Source organism: Oryctolagus cuniculus, chromosome 19, assembly GCF_051225735.1.
Source record: "Oryctolagus cuniculus isolate XC-2025 breed Fujian yellow rabbit chromosome 19, ASM5122573v1, whole genome shotgun sequence".
Lineage (NCBI taxonomy): Eukaryota > Metazoa > Chordata > Mammalia > Lagomorpha > Leporidae > Oryctolagus > Oryctolagus cuniculus.
In genome coordinates this window covers 65707983-65724788 of record NC_142885.1, presented here as the reverse complement: position 1 = coordinate 65724788, position 16806 = coordinate 65707983, and positions in this window count along the sequence as shown.

The following is a 16806-nucleotide window of genomic DNA, read 5'->3' as shown; positions in this document are numbered from 1 at the left end:
TTGATTTGGAAGGAGCGTGGAGCCAGGCAAGAGCATAGCATGTAAACCTACCCGAGAGTCAACTAGATGAAGAGCAGTAACTCAGCCAACCACGAAATGTGCTGTTTTTCAAGTAGGGTTAGCTCTGCCTCTGAGTGTGGCATCTTCACTTACAGAAACCGTTTGCATACTATGGACAGAGTGAGCCCTCACCCCCACCTACCATATAGCCAAGAGACACCTCATCAACAAGGATGTTGTTTCATGGCTGTCGCCGCAGCTCACTAGGCTAATCCTCCACCTAGCGGTGCCGGCACACCGGGTTCTAATCCCGGTCTGGGCACCAGACTCTGTCCCGGTTACCCCTCTTCCAGGCCAGCTCTCTGCTGTGGCCAGGGAGTGCAGTGGAGGATGGCTCAAGTGTTGGGCCCTGCACCCCATGGGAGACCAGGAGAAGCTCCTGGCTCCTGCCATCAGATCAGCGTGGTGCGCCGGCCGCAGCACACCAGCCGTGGCGGCCATTGGAGGGTGAACCAACAGCAAAGGAAGACCTTTCTCTCTGTCTCTCTCTCACTGTCCACTCTGCCTGTCAAAAAAAAAAAAAGGATATTGCTTCACAATTATTAATATTGCAGTGTTCTTCAGTATCTACTACATCCACTGACATCCCTGCGTTCAATTGTTTTCATACACCGACTAGGGAAAGTGGACGCCTTCAGCATAAGGTTATTAATAGGCTTATGTATATTACTATATGCAATCCTCATATTTTAGCTATTGTTACTATTAGGTTTTGCAAAGGTATTTCATATGAGAAACATGACAAAGTCAAAATGACCTCACCCCAAACCCCTTATTCTTTTCATGTCACTCAAGTGCAAAAACATCTAGAACACATGGGTTTCCTTCTACCCTTCTCTATCCCCACTGTGAGGGCTCTGTGTTGTGGAAGAATGAAGTTTAACGGCTGGGTTGATCCTCCTATGTGCCAGCAGGTAAATGGACAGAGGGCTCCAGGGGAGACATAGTGTTTTCAGCACCCAGAGACAGCCTAGTCTTGTTTAATCAGATTTATTGATCATTGAGTTAAGATTAAAGAATCAGTGGATGGTAGAATGTTATATTCTGTTCTGCCAAAGACCTGAAACACGTTTCTGCCCTCACCGCCACACAAAGAGCTGGCATAGGCTGGAGGTACATCCAGGGGGTATCCTGTGTTCCTTGCAGCATTTCCTCCATCCCTACACTCCCAGGAAGTTCTCACATAAATCAAACCTTACAGCAGGCCATTGATTGCTCTATGTAAAGAAATTCAGTAAGAGAGGATTTTGGGATCATCTTAATCTACCCTGTTTTATTATCTATCAAGCCCACCAATACTTCAATCTCTCTTCTTTCATAAATCAATTTTTCCATATCAGCAAAAAATGAAAGTGTCCGTCACCGTCTTTTAATTCCTCAAACATTGACTGAGAGCCTGCAGTGTGCATTATATGATGCAGCGACACAGACGTCTCTGACCTCACTCCTCACCTTCTCAGAGAGAAGATCAAAACACAATTAATCCATCAAAGTACGTGCGGACAAAGATCACAGCAAACACTTATTGAACAGCTTTCTTTCCACACAACTCCATGAAAGAGCCATTGCTCTGAACAAGAGTGTCCTATTAAGTGACATCTCATTTATGCGAAGGTGTTAAATGTACCTTTCTTTTATTCTTGGATAAAGATAAGTCAGGAAGTATCACAACTCCCATGTTCTTAAAGGAGGTTTTTGACCTAATGGACATGGAACAACTATGGAGCATGCACTCTTCTCTGCAATGCAAGTAGCTACACACTAACCATAAAGTAAGCATCAGCAACTTCCAAATAACCAGTGTGCTACACACCACGTTTTTGTTTTACTTCAGTGTAATTAAGTTAGAAACCTACTGCCGGCCGGTGCCATGGCTCACTAGGCTAATCCTTGCGGCGCCGGCACACCGGGTTCTAGTCCTGGTCGGGGCACCAGATTCTGTCCCGGTTGCCCCTCTTCCAGGCCAGCTCTCTGCTATGGCCAGGGAGTGCAGTGGAGGATGGCCCAAGTCCTTGGGCCCTGCACCCGCATGGGAGACCAGAGAAGCACCTGGCTCCTGGCTTTGGATCAGCGCGGGGCGCCGGCCGCAGGGGCCATTGGAGGGTGAACCAACGGCAAAGGAAGACCTTTCTCTCTGTCTCTCTCTCTAACTGTCCACTCTGCCTGTTAAACAACAACAACAACAACAACAAAAACCTACTGCCAAAATAAGCTAAAATAAATCTGATTAATCTGTTTTAAAAATGACTTCTAAACCACCCATGAATCATACAAGACAGTACAATAGGTATTTTAAAAATATTTAGAACTGGGGCCAGTGCTGTGGTGTAGTGGGTTAAGCCACTGCCTGCAGTGCCAGCATCCCATATGGGCATCCCATATGCACCCACGCGGGAGACCCGGAGGAAGCTCTTGGCTCCGGGTTCTGGATTGGCACAGCTCTGGCTGTTGCAGCCAATTGGGGAGTGAACCAGTAGATGGAAGACCTCTCTCTCTGCCTCTCCTTCTCTCTCTGTGTAACTCTGACTTTCAAAGAAATAAATAAATCTTTAAAAAAATTTAGAACTGAAGTATAATGAAAACACTAGATATAAAAAGTTGGAAGACATGGCTACAGTGATACCCAGAAGGAAATATGTAGCCTTGAATTATATATATATATAAATTATATATAATAATGAATATGTATATTTATGTAATAGATATGCTTGAAACCGAGCCCTTAAACAGTACCTTAAATACACATGCTGGATTCTATCAGGTCCTGGTCTCCCACAGTCTCCAGACTCCTTTGCTGAACTCAAAGTTTCCTTGCCCTGCTTTTATGATTGCAAATCAACCTCCTAATAAAATCAGCTCACTGACTCCAGGGGGTAGCGCAGTCAGCCTTGTAAGGTTCCTATTCACTTGGCTCATGAGGTCATTGATTTCCCCTACACTTAAATCCTGATGTTCACTATTATTTTGAAGGGCTTCTTTTCCAGGAACCCCAGGCCATAAGCAAAGTGTAACTACAACCTGCCTGTGGTCCCTAGACTGCCTGGAGTCCACTCTGCCATTATCAAGATTCCCCAAAAGACACAATATCATTGACCTATTGAAGAATTGGAGAAGGGCCACTAGTCCTGCAGGCTTGGCCTGCATGAGCTTGACTGCATGAGCTTGGCCATGAGCTGAGCATACATCTTTCAGTCCCAGCTTCAGTCAGTAAGAAACCTCATTCCTAAACCCCTGGGAAGTCCTGGAACGAAGCAATAGCTGTCCAGCTCGTTGCTCTCTGCATTTAGTGATAAATACTCACTTTCTAGCACCAATCTGGTACTAGTGGTTGGCTTGCTGAATGTTGGGTGAGCAGACCTGGTTTAGATACTCCACAGCAATTCCTTCAACCAGTTTTGGGGGCTGTTCGATATCAAACTTTGCCTCTAATCCCGCCCCCAAAAATGGAAAATGACTAACAGAGTAACCTCAAAGGACATAGAAAAAGAGGAGATAATAAAGATGCAAGCAGAAACTAAATAGAAAAGTGCCGTAAGAGGGAATTACAGAAACAACAGCTAATATTTGTAGAAAAACTAATAAAGTTGACACAACCCCTGCAAAATTGGTTTAAAAGAGAAAAAAATGCCTTAAGTACTTAATATCACAAATGAAAGGAAAAGAGACATCACTACAGATGCAAGTGCTGGTACTCAGGAAGAATAACTATCCCTAGGAATGGAAGTGTTGAGGGTCGGAGGTGGGGACTTTCTCTTTATTTCTATTACAAAGTAGAATTAAATCAAAGAAGTTCTACCTAAATGCAGATTTTATAAACAGTATTTGAATGGTGATTTTCCAACTACTTAAAGGTGAAATGTTTAGACTGACCCATACAATGACCAACCCTGCCACAGAGATTTCATTTTTCCTGTTTTGAAAGTAATGAATTAAGATTCAGCAAAAAGTAATGCCTATAATTAAAAGTAGAAGATGAGGATTGCTTTACTAAAAATATATTTAACTTTTAACTAAGAAAAATTTTCAATGAATGAGAGTTTAAAAAATATACAATCACCCATATGTGGCATCTAAGAAAAGATAATTTTGTAGAAGTTAAAAGTATAATGGTGGTAAGCAGAGGCTGGGCAGGAGGTGGGGGAGTGGGAAGGATGTGGACAGGTTGATTAACAGATACTAAGTTAAAGCCAGATTGGAGTAAAAGGTTTTGGGTTCTATTACAAAGGGTGATCATAGATAATGCTAATGTGTTGTGTATTTCACTACTAAACAAACAAGCAAAAACAAACTAGGGACGGGTCTTTGGTATACTGGCTAAAGCACTGGTTTGGATGTCTGCATCCCATATTGTGGAACTTGAGTTTGAGTCCCAGATCCACTCCTGGCTCCAGCTTTCTGCTAAAATGCACCCTGGGAGGCAGCACATGGTGGCTCAAGTCCTCCGAAACCTGATACCTGCATAGAAGTTGCAAGTTGAGTTCTGGGCCCTGACTTAGGCCTGACCCAGCCCCAGAGTTGAGGGCATTTGGGGCATGAACCAGCAGATGGGAATTCCTCTCATTATTGCCTTTATAAAAAATAAAATTGAAAAAGTTTGAAATACCCAGTACATGTAGGGGGTTGCGATTCCTTGTCTTCCAGGATTCAGCCATGGTTGTAATCTCATAACATTGTTCCTATAGAGTCTTAAAGCAAACATAAGCTATTTTTGCCCTGGGCTAACTATGTGTATGATTTTACTACTGTTTTAATTGGCCATGTTTTCCAAACTTGTAGGCAATATTTGTTTTTAAGGTTTTCTCATAGGTAATGTTTTATTAACAGGAAGCTTACTATTCATTAGGCACTTATTAAATATCTCCTGCAAGCTAGCCACTGTTGCAAAAATAAAGGTTAGAGCCTTGAATTAAAAAAGTCAGAGTTAATGCCTTCAAGATTAATGGTCATCTACTTTTATAAGGTAGGTGTTACATCTTTCAAATGAGAAAAACAGAGCTCAGAGAACTCAGGAACTCGTCCAAGATGACCCTATCTATCAGCAGCAGTCAGAGCAGAGACTGAACCCAGAGGTGGGTGCTCTAAGCTCAGAGATTCCTCAAAGACACACAAATGCTTTCACAGTACTCTGAAAGCTAAGTCCAAGACTCACGTTCAACCCAACATCATCTGGAGAAGGACAAACAGAGCAATCACTTCTGTGTATGGCCCTTGAGCTAAGTGGTATTTTTTATGTGTTTAAAGGGTTGTAAAATGACGGCCACAATAACCAGAACCAAGAAGAATGGGCAACAGACGTGCATGCGACCCCACAAAGCACCAAAGATTTACTACCCGATCTTTCACAGGACAAGTTTGCTGTTACATGAAGCCATCCATTCTCCCATGCAGGCAGAAGGAACGTATTTTTTTTTTTCCACCAACAGCCATTTGGGTATTTACAGCATCATTTGCAGGACATACCAAGGTAGCAACTTACAAATTAGCCTGCTCCGGATTTATTGAATATGGAGTCCCACCTGTGGTTGCCTTGGCAAGCCCAGACCAAATGATTTCACAGGCCTCACACAGCCCGCGGGCTGGACATTGCCCACGCCTGGCACAGTGCGGCTCATGTGCTGGCTGAAGAACCAGCACCGTCAGTTACTCCACAGGCTGTCCCTGAGTGAATGAGTGCCCTATCCCGCAGCACTCCCTGGGAAGGAGGCCGGCCTCCCACATGGTGGTTCTAGCTCCTTCCAAGAAGACAGACTCATCAGAGGTAAAGCGGATGAGGAGGGAAGCCATACTGCTTGTCTAAGGTGCCAATGCCAGCTAACGGAACTTCTCTTTCTTGAGGTATTGAAATCTATGTGTGAGACAGAAGCTTTGATGGGATCAGCACTTTCAGAGACATCGACAGCAACTAAATTGAAAAAATGCACCAAACCTTGGGTTTCAGCAGGCTATCGACTGCATATAGATTGAGTTGGGAAGAAAAATATTGCGCCATGTGCAGTTTGCACGTCCCATCATCTCATTAAAGACTTGCCATGGATAACACAGTGGGCCTGCTACTCCCCAGTCCCAGCTGAGTGAATCAGTCACGCACGGGGGTAATAATATACCATTTCATGGCGCTTTGAAGGAACTGCCACAATTCAGCATGAAAACCCGCTCTGATTACTATTTACAAAAATAAAGCCTGCCTGTGCAGAGAAGCACTTTGATTCCCCATCGCTCGCCACGCCCGTCTCTTGTCTTCTCTGGCTGGCCTATGCCGGGAGGTGTAAACAAAGCCTCTCCCGGCCTGCCAGCTGCCCGATTATTTAATTACAGGTTGCTAGCTTCAGCACTTCACCCTTACCTGGGAATGTAAGTGAAATGTGTCAGAAATAAAGAAATAAATTACAAGCTAAATCAATAGGAAAGAACCGCGCAAATTGGCATCACAGTAGATATCTGTTTATCCAAAGGCTTTCAAAGTCATTTAGACCTTCAAGGGAAGGAAAAAAAAAAAAAAGACAACAAGGTAAGTTGGAGAGATAGTGGGAACTCGAGGGAGCTGTCTGCCTGCACACAGGCCGGCCTCCAGCTGTCTTGGCTCTATCCAGAGCCCCGAGGTTAGCTCTCACGCCATCCGCCAGCCAGAGCGCCAAGATGCGCTTTCCTAAGTGGAAAATGGAAAAGTAATTTTTCACCTTGCGAGAGAGGTTTCCTTCTGTTTAAAGCTTACTCAGGCAAGACAACAAATCTCAAAAACAAACAAATTGGAGGCATATCTGCCCAAACTGTGCTCCGAAAGAAAGGCCAGGGGCGTGAAGGACCCCTCCCGCCGGGCGCTGGGTAGGAGTGTGGGGAGCCGGGCTGCCTTCCCGTGCAGAGGAACATAGCCCCCCCCTCGGGCCCCCAGGGCTTTCCGAGGGTGCCAGAGCACTTCCGAGACCTCCCCCCAGGAGACACTGCCTTGCTCAGCACAGGTTAATCTCCAAGGGAACAAGGAAACGCAGCTCCATCTAGCTGGGAGCAATAGCAGCATCAGTTGGCGAGGTGGGTTGGGCTTCCAGACGGGTGGAATTCAACTCCACTGATTTCTCTCTCCCCTGGTCTGCTCTCCGCTCCTGTCTTGTCCTTCCCGCCTTGACTCAGTGGAATGTCCCGCTCAGTCTTGTGCATCCACTCTTGTGCTTTCAAAGGGCTTCTACCAGGACGCCCACCTTGCTTTGTCAGAGCTTGAGAGCCGCCAAGAAACACAGAACCTCTGTTTCCTAGTAGCCTAAGTCCCCAGGGAAGTGCAGTGCGTTGTGGTGCTTGGGTCAATGTCCCTGCTTTTAACATTCCTCTTGGTGCTGAAAAGGAATTCTCATCTAGAGGGAGAACACAGTGTCCACACTGCAGAGAATTGTAAGGACGAAATGACAGAAAGCCGCACGACCCTGGAGCATCAAGCCTAGCCTGCAGGGGCAGAGGCCACATCCACTTCCAACTCATGGGAGACTCACCAGAGCTCCTTTTCCTACTAAGTGACCAACTGTCCTGGCCTTCCTGTGACAGAGCGTTTTCTTGGGGCCTGCACAGTGTTAAAACACTGATGGTCCTGGGCCAACTACCCACGGTTTCCCAAGACTAAGGGGAATCCCTGTACACAGGAAGTTCACCACCACAACTGAGTTCATCTTTGGCAAACCAGATTGTTTGGTAGCCGTCCACTACCGTTGTTACTTCTAAGTTCCCCTACTTTTTCAGGAGTTATACAACCCTGTCCAGAAAAAAAAATTGTCCTTTTTCTTCTATCATGAGAATCATGGCATTATTTTGTGTAGGAACACCAAGTTCCAAAGCAAAACCAGTTGTGAAAAACCTTCATTCCCCGAGCACCTTTTACTACATGGTTTTCAAGTACACCTAGGTATGCTGCATACAAGTGCCTTTCTCCTGAAGTGATTTATCAATAATGCTGCCACCTGTTTCAAGCATTGATAATACGGAGATCAGTACTACATTAAAATCACATGGTAGTCAGGAGAGCTGCATTTTAGGAATGCACTAGATGGGTATGATATCAGAAGAAAGACATACCAAAGGATATTCTAGAACATACTCTAGACATCAGATGTTTAAGGATCTTGATATTTTCATGGAACTCAAGGTCAAAAGGGGAGTTTAATTGTATAAATGGTTACTAGTTAATGACTATGTATTGTATTGTTGAGCACTAACTGATACCTAAGGTAACACATGGGTAATTAGCTACTTTTAATCATTTCACAATGCTGTATACATGCTTCAAAACTTGGTGTTGTATATGGTAAAGATACATAAAATTCTAGATCAAATCTTAAAAACAAACAAAATCAGAGAGTTAATCTTAAAGCAGTTGTTGTAGTTACTGTTTGAAAAAATTCCACCAAGAAAGAGCATGTGACTGCAAAAGACTATTTAGTCCTAATAAATAATTTTAGAAAAATCATAAAATACAATGTTCATGTGTAAAATCAATTTCTATATGTTACCAATGAATAAGTGGAAATGTTAAAACATAATTTATAATATTATCCACAAAATATGAATTATTAAATAATAGTGATATATACTACGCATCTACTAGAATGGCAAAGATCTCCAATTCTACCACCACCAAATGCTGATGATTTTGTATGGCAATAACTTTCATTCACTGCTGGTAGAAGACAAAAATGGTAGAACCACTTTGGTGTGTATTTCACATTTCTCACCAAAATAAACACACTCTTGCCATTTAATTCAGCAATTGTACTCCTTGGTGCTTACCCAAATGAGTCAAATATTTATGTCCACACAACAACCTGAACATGAACATTTGTAGCTTCTTTATTGTTTTAAAAAGATTTATTTATTTATTTGGAAGCCAGAACAACAGAGAATGGGGGGGGGGGTGATGAGAGCAAGAGAGAGATCCTCCATCTGCTGGTTCACTCCCTCAACAGCAGCCAGGTCTCATCCAGGCCAAAGCCAGGAGCCTGGAACTACATCCAGGTCTCCAACACAAGTGGCATGAACCCAAGCACTTGGGTCATCATCTTCCACTGCCTTCCCAAGTGCATTAGCAGGGAGCTGGCCCAGAAGTAGAGCTGCTGCAACTCAAAATGGCACATCAACGTGGGAGGCCAGTGTTGCAAGGGGCAGCTTAATCCTCTGCCCATAATGCCAGTCCACTACAGCACCCTTCGTAATAATTCCCAATACTTGGAAGCCACTAAGATGGCCTTCAGTAGGTGCATGGATAAATAAACTGGTGCGTCAGAGAACAGATGATTGCTCATCACTGAGAAGATAGAGCAACAACTTAAATGAACATTATTAAATGAAAAAAGCTAATCTAAAGAAGCTACATACGGTATGATTCTGATCATATGGTATTCTGGAAAAGGCAAGACAGTAGAAACAATAAAAAGTGCACTGGTAGTCAGGGGTGGAGGAAGGAATGGACAGGTATAGGACAGAGGACTTCAGGGCAGTGAAACTCTTCTGCATGGTTCTATGATGGTGGATTCATGTCATTACATATTTCTCAAAGCTCACAGAACGTGCAGCATTGAGAATGAGCCCTACTGTAAGCTGTCAACCCTGGGTGATAAGGACGTGTCAAGGTAGGTTCCTCAGGAGTGATGAATGAACCACTCTGATGCAGGATGTAGGTAGCAGGGAGCATGCATGTGGGGGGATGGAAGGTGTATTTGGAATTCTCTGTACTTACTGCTCAATTTTGCTGTGAGCCTAAAACTGCTCTAAAAACAACATCTGCTGAAATAGAAATCATTGAGGACTATCATGGATACAGTGTGTTTAAGAACTTAAGACCTCTGCTGTGAAAACAGCAAAACAGTGAAAAGAAAATAAAGATGAACGAGTAGAGAAAACTAACAGGGTCATCAATTGAACCCCACGGTATTGCAGGTGGCACATAACCTCAAGTTCCTTGATAGATTTAATTATATCACAACCCAGCCCTGGTAGGGGTTTTCATGGGAATTGAAAAGCTGCTTTTAAAACTTTTATGGGGCCAGCGCTGCGGCTCACTAAGCTAATCCTCTGCCTGCGGTGCCGGCACCCCAGGTTCTAGTCCTGGTTAGGGCGCCGGATTCTGTCCCGGTTGCTCCTCTTCCAGGCCAGCCCTTTGATGTGGCCCAGGAAGGCAGTGGAGGATGGCCCAAGTGCTTGGGCCCTGCACCCACATGGGAGACCAGGAGGAAGCACCTGGCTCCTGGCTTCAGATCAGCGCAGTGCGCCGGCTGTAGCGGCCATTTAGGGGGTGAACCAACAGAAAAGGAAGACCTTTCTCTCTGTCTCTGTCTCTCACTGTCTAACTCTGCCTGTCAAAAAAAAAAAAAAAAAAAACAAAAAAAAAAACTTTTATGAAAATCCAAAGGAACTGGAGCAGCCAACAGCCTGAACAATTTTGGAAATGAAGAATAAACCTGGAGGGTTTGTGCTACTTGAACCTACTAGTAAGCTATACAGTAACTGGGCAGTGAGTAGAAATAGATAACAGAATAGAAAATGGTACAAGCATGAGTAAATGAGGCAATGGAATCAAATAGAGCATCAATAAACACAGCGGATAGCAATCGATTTTCAACAGATATGCCAAGGTAGTTTAGTGGGAAAAACAATAATTACCTCAGTATCTATTGCAGGGTTCACTATATACGCCTATGGAAGAAAATGAACTTCATATTACATAAAATTAAATAAAAGTCTATCATACACCAAAACCTATAAAGTAGCATTATAAACTTTCTAGGGAAAGCATAGGATAGAATTTTGATGGTGCTAGGGTAGGCAGTATTTCTTTGGACACAAGAAACAGCAGCTATAAGTGAAAAGCCAGCATCTTATGGAATGAGTAAAAGTTGGAAGTATTTCCACTAAGATCTGGAACCAGACAAAGATGCCCACTTTCACCACTGCTATTCAGTATAGTTCTGCAAGTTTTAGACAAAATCATTAGCCAAGAAAAAGAAACCAAAGGAATACAGATTGGAAAGAGGGAAATCAAATTATTCCTGTTTGCAGATGACATGGTTCTATATATGGGGGAACCAAAAATCTCCACTAGGAAACTATTGGAACTCATAAGAAAGTTTGATAAAGTGGCGGGATATAAAATCAGCACACAAAAATCAATAGCCTTCTGTATACACAAACAATGCCACGGTTGAGAAAGAACTTGTAAGATCAGTTTCGTTCACAATGTCTACAAAAAAATTTAAATACCTTGGGATAAATTTAACCAAAGATGTAAAAGATCTCTACAAGGCGGCCGGCGCTGCGGCTCACTAGGCTAATCCTCCACCTAGCGGCGCCGGCACACCGGGTTCTAGTCCCGGTCGGGGTGCTGGATTCTGTCCCGGTTGCCCCTCTTCCAGGCCAGCTCTCTGCTGTGGCCAGGGCGTGCAGTGGAGGATGGCCCAAGTACTTGGGCCCTGCACCCCATGGGAGACCAGGAGAAGCACCTGGCTCCTGCCATCAGATCAGCACGGTGCACCGGCCGCAGCGCGCCGGCCGTGGCGGCCATTGGAGGGTGAACCAACGGCAAAGGAAGACCTTTCTCTCTGTCTCTGTCTCTCACTGTCCACTCTGCCTGTCAAAAAAAAAAATCTCTACAAGGAAAATTATAAAACATTAAAGAAGGAAATTGAAGAAGACACATCAAAAAAAAGGAAAATCTTTCATGTTCATGGATCGGAACAATAAATATCAAAATGCTGAAAGAAATTTATAGATTCAATGTTATCACAATCAAAAACCAATGACATTCTTCTCATATCTGGAAAAAATGATGCTAAAATTCTTATGGCAACAGAAGAGACTCCAAATAGTTAAAGTAATCTTAAACAACAAAAACAAAGTGGAGGCATCACAATACCAGACATCAAGACATACTGTTGGGCATTAATAATCAAAAATAGCCTGGCACAAAATTAGACATGTGGATCAATGGAACAGAATATAAAATCCAGAAATTCCATGCATCTATAACCAATTAATCTTTTTTTTTTTTTTTTGAGATTTAAAAGCAAGATTTATTAGATTCAAAGACCTCCAGCCAGAGAGGTATGGAGGGGGACTTCCAAGAGGGGGAAAAAAAAAAACAACAAAGTGCCTGGTGGTAGTTGGATTTTTAAGCACAATTTTGGGAAAAAAAAAAAAAAAACACTTGACAACCAGACTGATATTCAGTTAAAATACTGGGACAAAACCCATCAAAGGACCTGATTTACAACCCATTATCCTATCTGGCTTGCTCAGGATGAAACAAAAACCACCCAGAAGAGTGGGACAGGTAACTTGTTTTCACAATAAACTGTGAGCTCAGGAGGAATGGAATCACCACTCCCTTGCTATTCTCCTGGGAAGTTTGGAGATTACTAGGGAAGGAGGGCAGACATTTGATTCTTGCTAAAGATAACCTCTTGGAGGGAAGCAAGCATTCTACACCCCAGATTCCACTGGGACCACCCTGACTGCCTGTTAACCCATCTGACTCCTCAAGAAGAAGGACCATAATATCTGTTAGGGGGACTGGGCGATGATCGCTCTGGCTGCTTCATGCTGAAAAGGGGCAGCAAACTAATCTTTGACAAATGAGCTAAAATTAATTCCTGGAGCAAGGAAAGTCTCTTTGACAAATGGTGCTGGGAAAATTGGATCTACACTTGTGGAAATATGAAACAAGACCCCTACCTTACATCTTATACAAAAACCAACTTACAACGGATCAAGGATCTAAAGCTATGACCTGATACCATCAAATTACTAGAGGAAAATTTTGGGGAAACTCTGTAAGACATTGGAGTAGGCAAAGACTTTTTGGAAAAGACTTCAGAAGCACAGCCAATAAAACAAAAATAGACAAATGGAATTACATCAAGCTAATCAGCATCTACACTGCAAAAGGAAGTGTGCAACAAAGTGAAGAGGCAACCAAGGGAATGGGAGAAAACATTTGCAAACTATGCAGAGGATAAAGGATTAATATCCAGGATCTATAAGGAGCTTAAGAAACTCAAAAATAAAAAACAAACAAACAATCCAGTTAAGAAAAGGGCGAAGGACATGAACAGGCATTTTTCTCAAGGGATGACATACGAGGGGCCAATTGATACATGAAAGAATGCTCAGGATCACTATCCATCAGGGAAATGCAAATAAAAACCATAATGAGGTTTTACTGCACTCCAGTTTAAATGACTACCAACCAAAAATAATAAATGCTGGCAAGGGTGTAGGGGACAAGTTACCCTAATACACTGCCTGGTGGGAATGTAAAGTAGTAAAAACATTATGGAAGACAGTATGGAGATTCCTCAGAAACCTGAAAATAGATTTACCATATGACCCAGACATCCCAACCCTGGGAATTTACCCAAAGTAAATGAAATCAGTATATGAAAGAGTTATTTGTACCTCCATGTTTATTATACCTCAATTCACAATTGCTAAGATAGGGAATCAACCCAGATGCCCATCAACTGATGACTGGATAAAGCAAATATGATTTATATACACATTATGGAATACTATTCAGCCATATAAAGGAATGAAATCTTGTCTTTTGCAACAAAATGGATCCAACTGGAAACCATTATGCTTAGTGAAATAACCCAGTCTCAAAAAGACAAGTATCATGTTTTTTCTGATATGTGGCAGTTAATATAGAATATAAAAAATATATGGTAGTGAAATAGGCATTTTATGATCTGATTGTTATCTTTTGCCCTTGTTTATATTCCTGTGGAACTGTGGATTTCCCACTTTTTACTTGTTGAAAATTATGGCTAGTGGTGAAGTAAGCCTGTGGTAGAGCAGATTAAAAACTGATGGGGGGAGGGGAGGAGGAAGAAGGAGGTGGAAAAGGGAGGGATGTGTGGCTATCTTCTTGGATCTGTATCTATGGAATGCACAAAATTTGTTCTCTTTATATTAATAAAAACAGCAAAAAAGATGTGTGCGTATGAATGTTCCAAGCATCTTTATTCATAACACCCCAAAACTAGAAATATTCAGCAGCAAATGAATGTATAAATTGTGCTATATCCAAGCAACAGAATACTACACAGGTATAAAAATAGAATGCACTGCTGACAAACACAGAGACAACAAAAAATTGAGCCAAATGAAAGAGGCATGATAAAATAAGACCGCAAGTAAATAGATCCATGTATATAAAACTCTAAAGAATCAAAGAAGCATAGTCTCTGTTGTCCAAAAGCAGATTACTGATCGCCTGTGCCAGTGAGAAGGGAGGAGCTTTCCTGAGCAGACTCACACTGGGTCATCTACGCTTATGTAAACGTCTACATAGTAATTGTGCTGGCTGGTCACATGAGTAGGTTTATTTGTCAAAACCCATGAAATGCAAGCTTAAGATGGGTGCATTTTATGTTTGCAAATTCCAACTCACAGTTGATTAACAATATTATGGAGAATGAATTATGATGATTCAGTTGTAAAACAGAATATGACACAATATAAAATGTGACCTTATCATTTGCAGTAAATGCACATCTCTCTCTCTCTCTCTCTCTCTCTCACACACACACACACACACAGAGAGAGAGAGAGAGAGAGAGAGAGAGAGAGAGAGAAAGTAAGTAAGTATAGTTAAGACTGAAACGAAAGACTCCAGAACAAAATAGGAAGGTATTTTGTATGGGTAGTAGGATTTGGAAAATTCTATTTCTTTTTAAATTTTTATGCTTATGTTTCCCATAAAAAGTTGTTTTGGTTTCATAATTTTATATGATAATCAAAATTGTTTTAATTTCACTAACATGATTATGTCAACATTTCATGTTAACAGCTACGTTTCTATGCCTGGTTACACTTGGTTTTAGACTTCGATGTTCCTAGTTTCTAACTTAACTTACTAGTGTTAAAAGTCTGCCTTGTTTCTATTGTTTGTGCTTATCAAGTTCTGATGTATTTCAAATCATGAGTTCAAGGTCTCATAAATTGTCTCCACTTAGTCAAGAAATACAATCTTAACTCAGGAAACATTACTCTCTCCTATAATGTTCAGGCAAAGCAAAGCAAAGCAAAGGAAAGCAAAATATAACAACACATATTTCTTTATGTGTGCAAACATAAGTATAGCACAATGCTTGAAAAAGTTGGCTTAATTCATAATCTACAGGAACTACATAAGCAATTTAAAATAATTGAATAAGCAATTGGCTTCCTCTTGGAGGAATGTTCTGAGCTCATTATCTTTTTAGTATTTATTATTCTCATTACATAGGAGTCACTTCATCAATAGCACTTTATGCTATGCTTTAAATACTGAAAAAGTAAATATAACTCCATTATTCCCTCTATCCTAATAACACTTTTCTATATCTTCAGTCCTCTCCTCTGCCTAGCACGATACTTGTCACTGAGTTATAGTAACAATAGAAAATCCATTTTCAGGGTTTGCTATGCCCAAACCCTGTTCTAAATGCCTCAAGTATATCGATTCATTTAATCTTCATAACCACATTATTGAACAGATACAATTAGACTCTCATTATACCCATTTTACATTTTCTTTCTTGACTTCTCATTCTCTTTGGAGAGTCAAAACCCGATCTAATTGCCTGAACTTGGATTCAATATGTTGACCTCAAAACCCACTCTCTTTCTGTTTTACTGCTCAAGCTCTTAAAAATAATCATGGTAGAATTTTCAATAATGAATTTCATATCAGGAAATCTATGGGGCTTAAATGAGAAACTTTGAAGAACAATTTTAAAAGGTGCTACCATCCCTTGAACTATTGGCTAGAGGTTGAAGGTTGAGTTTCCTAACTTGCATTAGATGGGAAGTTGGATCTAATCTTACTTGAACATTGGAGGACAGGGAGGTGACTTCCCCCACACAACTGTAGGACTTGTCACCAGGGCAAGCAAAGGCATGTGGCACCTTGATTTCTCCTGTGACCACCTGACTTCTGGAACGCTGGATGCGGTTTTAAATTCAGCACTTTGGGCTGGGATCAGTTTCAACTTAGTGCAACTTTCTTTGGGAGATCAACTTATGCCTGTATCACTTCTGATTAAGGTTTAATTTTAGATAAAACTTATCCACCTCATCTCGGTTTTCAAGAACTGCCCTTGGCCCCACACAGGGAGAGGGAGAGAAGCGTAAACAGATATATCTAATAAAGTGATGTAAAGTATTTTGCAGAAGTAAATTCAAGCCTCATGGGTACACAGATGCAGGAGCTATTCTGAGACCGAGGGTCCATGGAATCATTTCCCAGGGGGATGACATCTGAAATGAAACATGCATAAAAAATTCAGAGGAGGAGAAGACAGAGAGAGAAGTGAGTACCAGGCATACGACCTCATGAGCCTGAGCAAAGCTGAGGCAATGAAGCAGCACAATCTGTTTGGGCAGCTGAATTTTTTTGAGTCTACCTGGTATGGGGTAAATTTTTGGCAAGAGACAAGACTGAAGAAGCAGTGAGAGACAGCTCCCCAAAGAGCTTGCACCCTTTGGTGCTGTCCACTCAACTAGCCAAGAAAGGAGATTCTTCCTTGCTCAAACCAGCCCCTTCCTGGTCATCTCTGGGGAGGTGTCTCTAACACAGCAGGTCTGTGTATGCAGCCAGATTTGAAAAGCGTTTCCTTCGTGTTTCTTGATAAAGAAGGTTTTGCAACATCACTCACTACATTAAAATGCTTTCCTAGCTTCAGGGGACTGAAAGCATTTTTATTATGTTCCAACATTATTTATCCTTCCTGT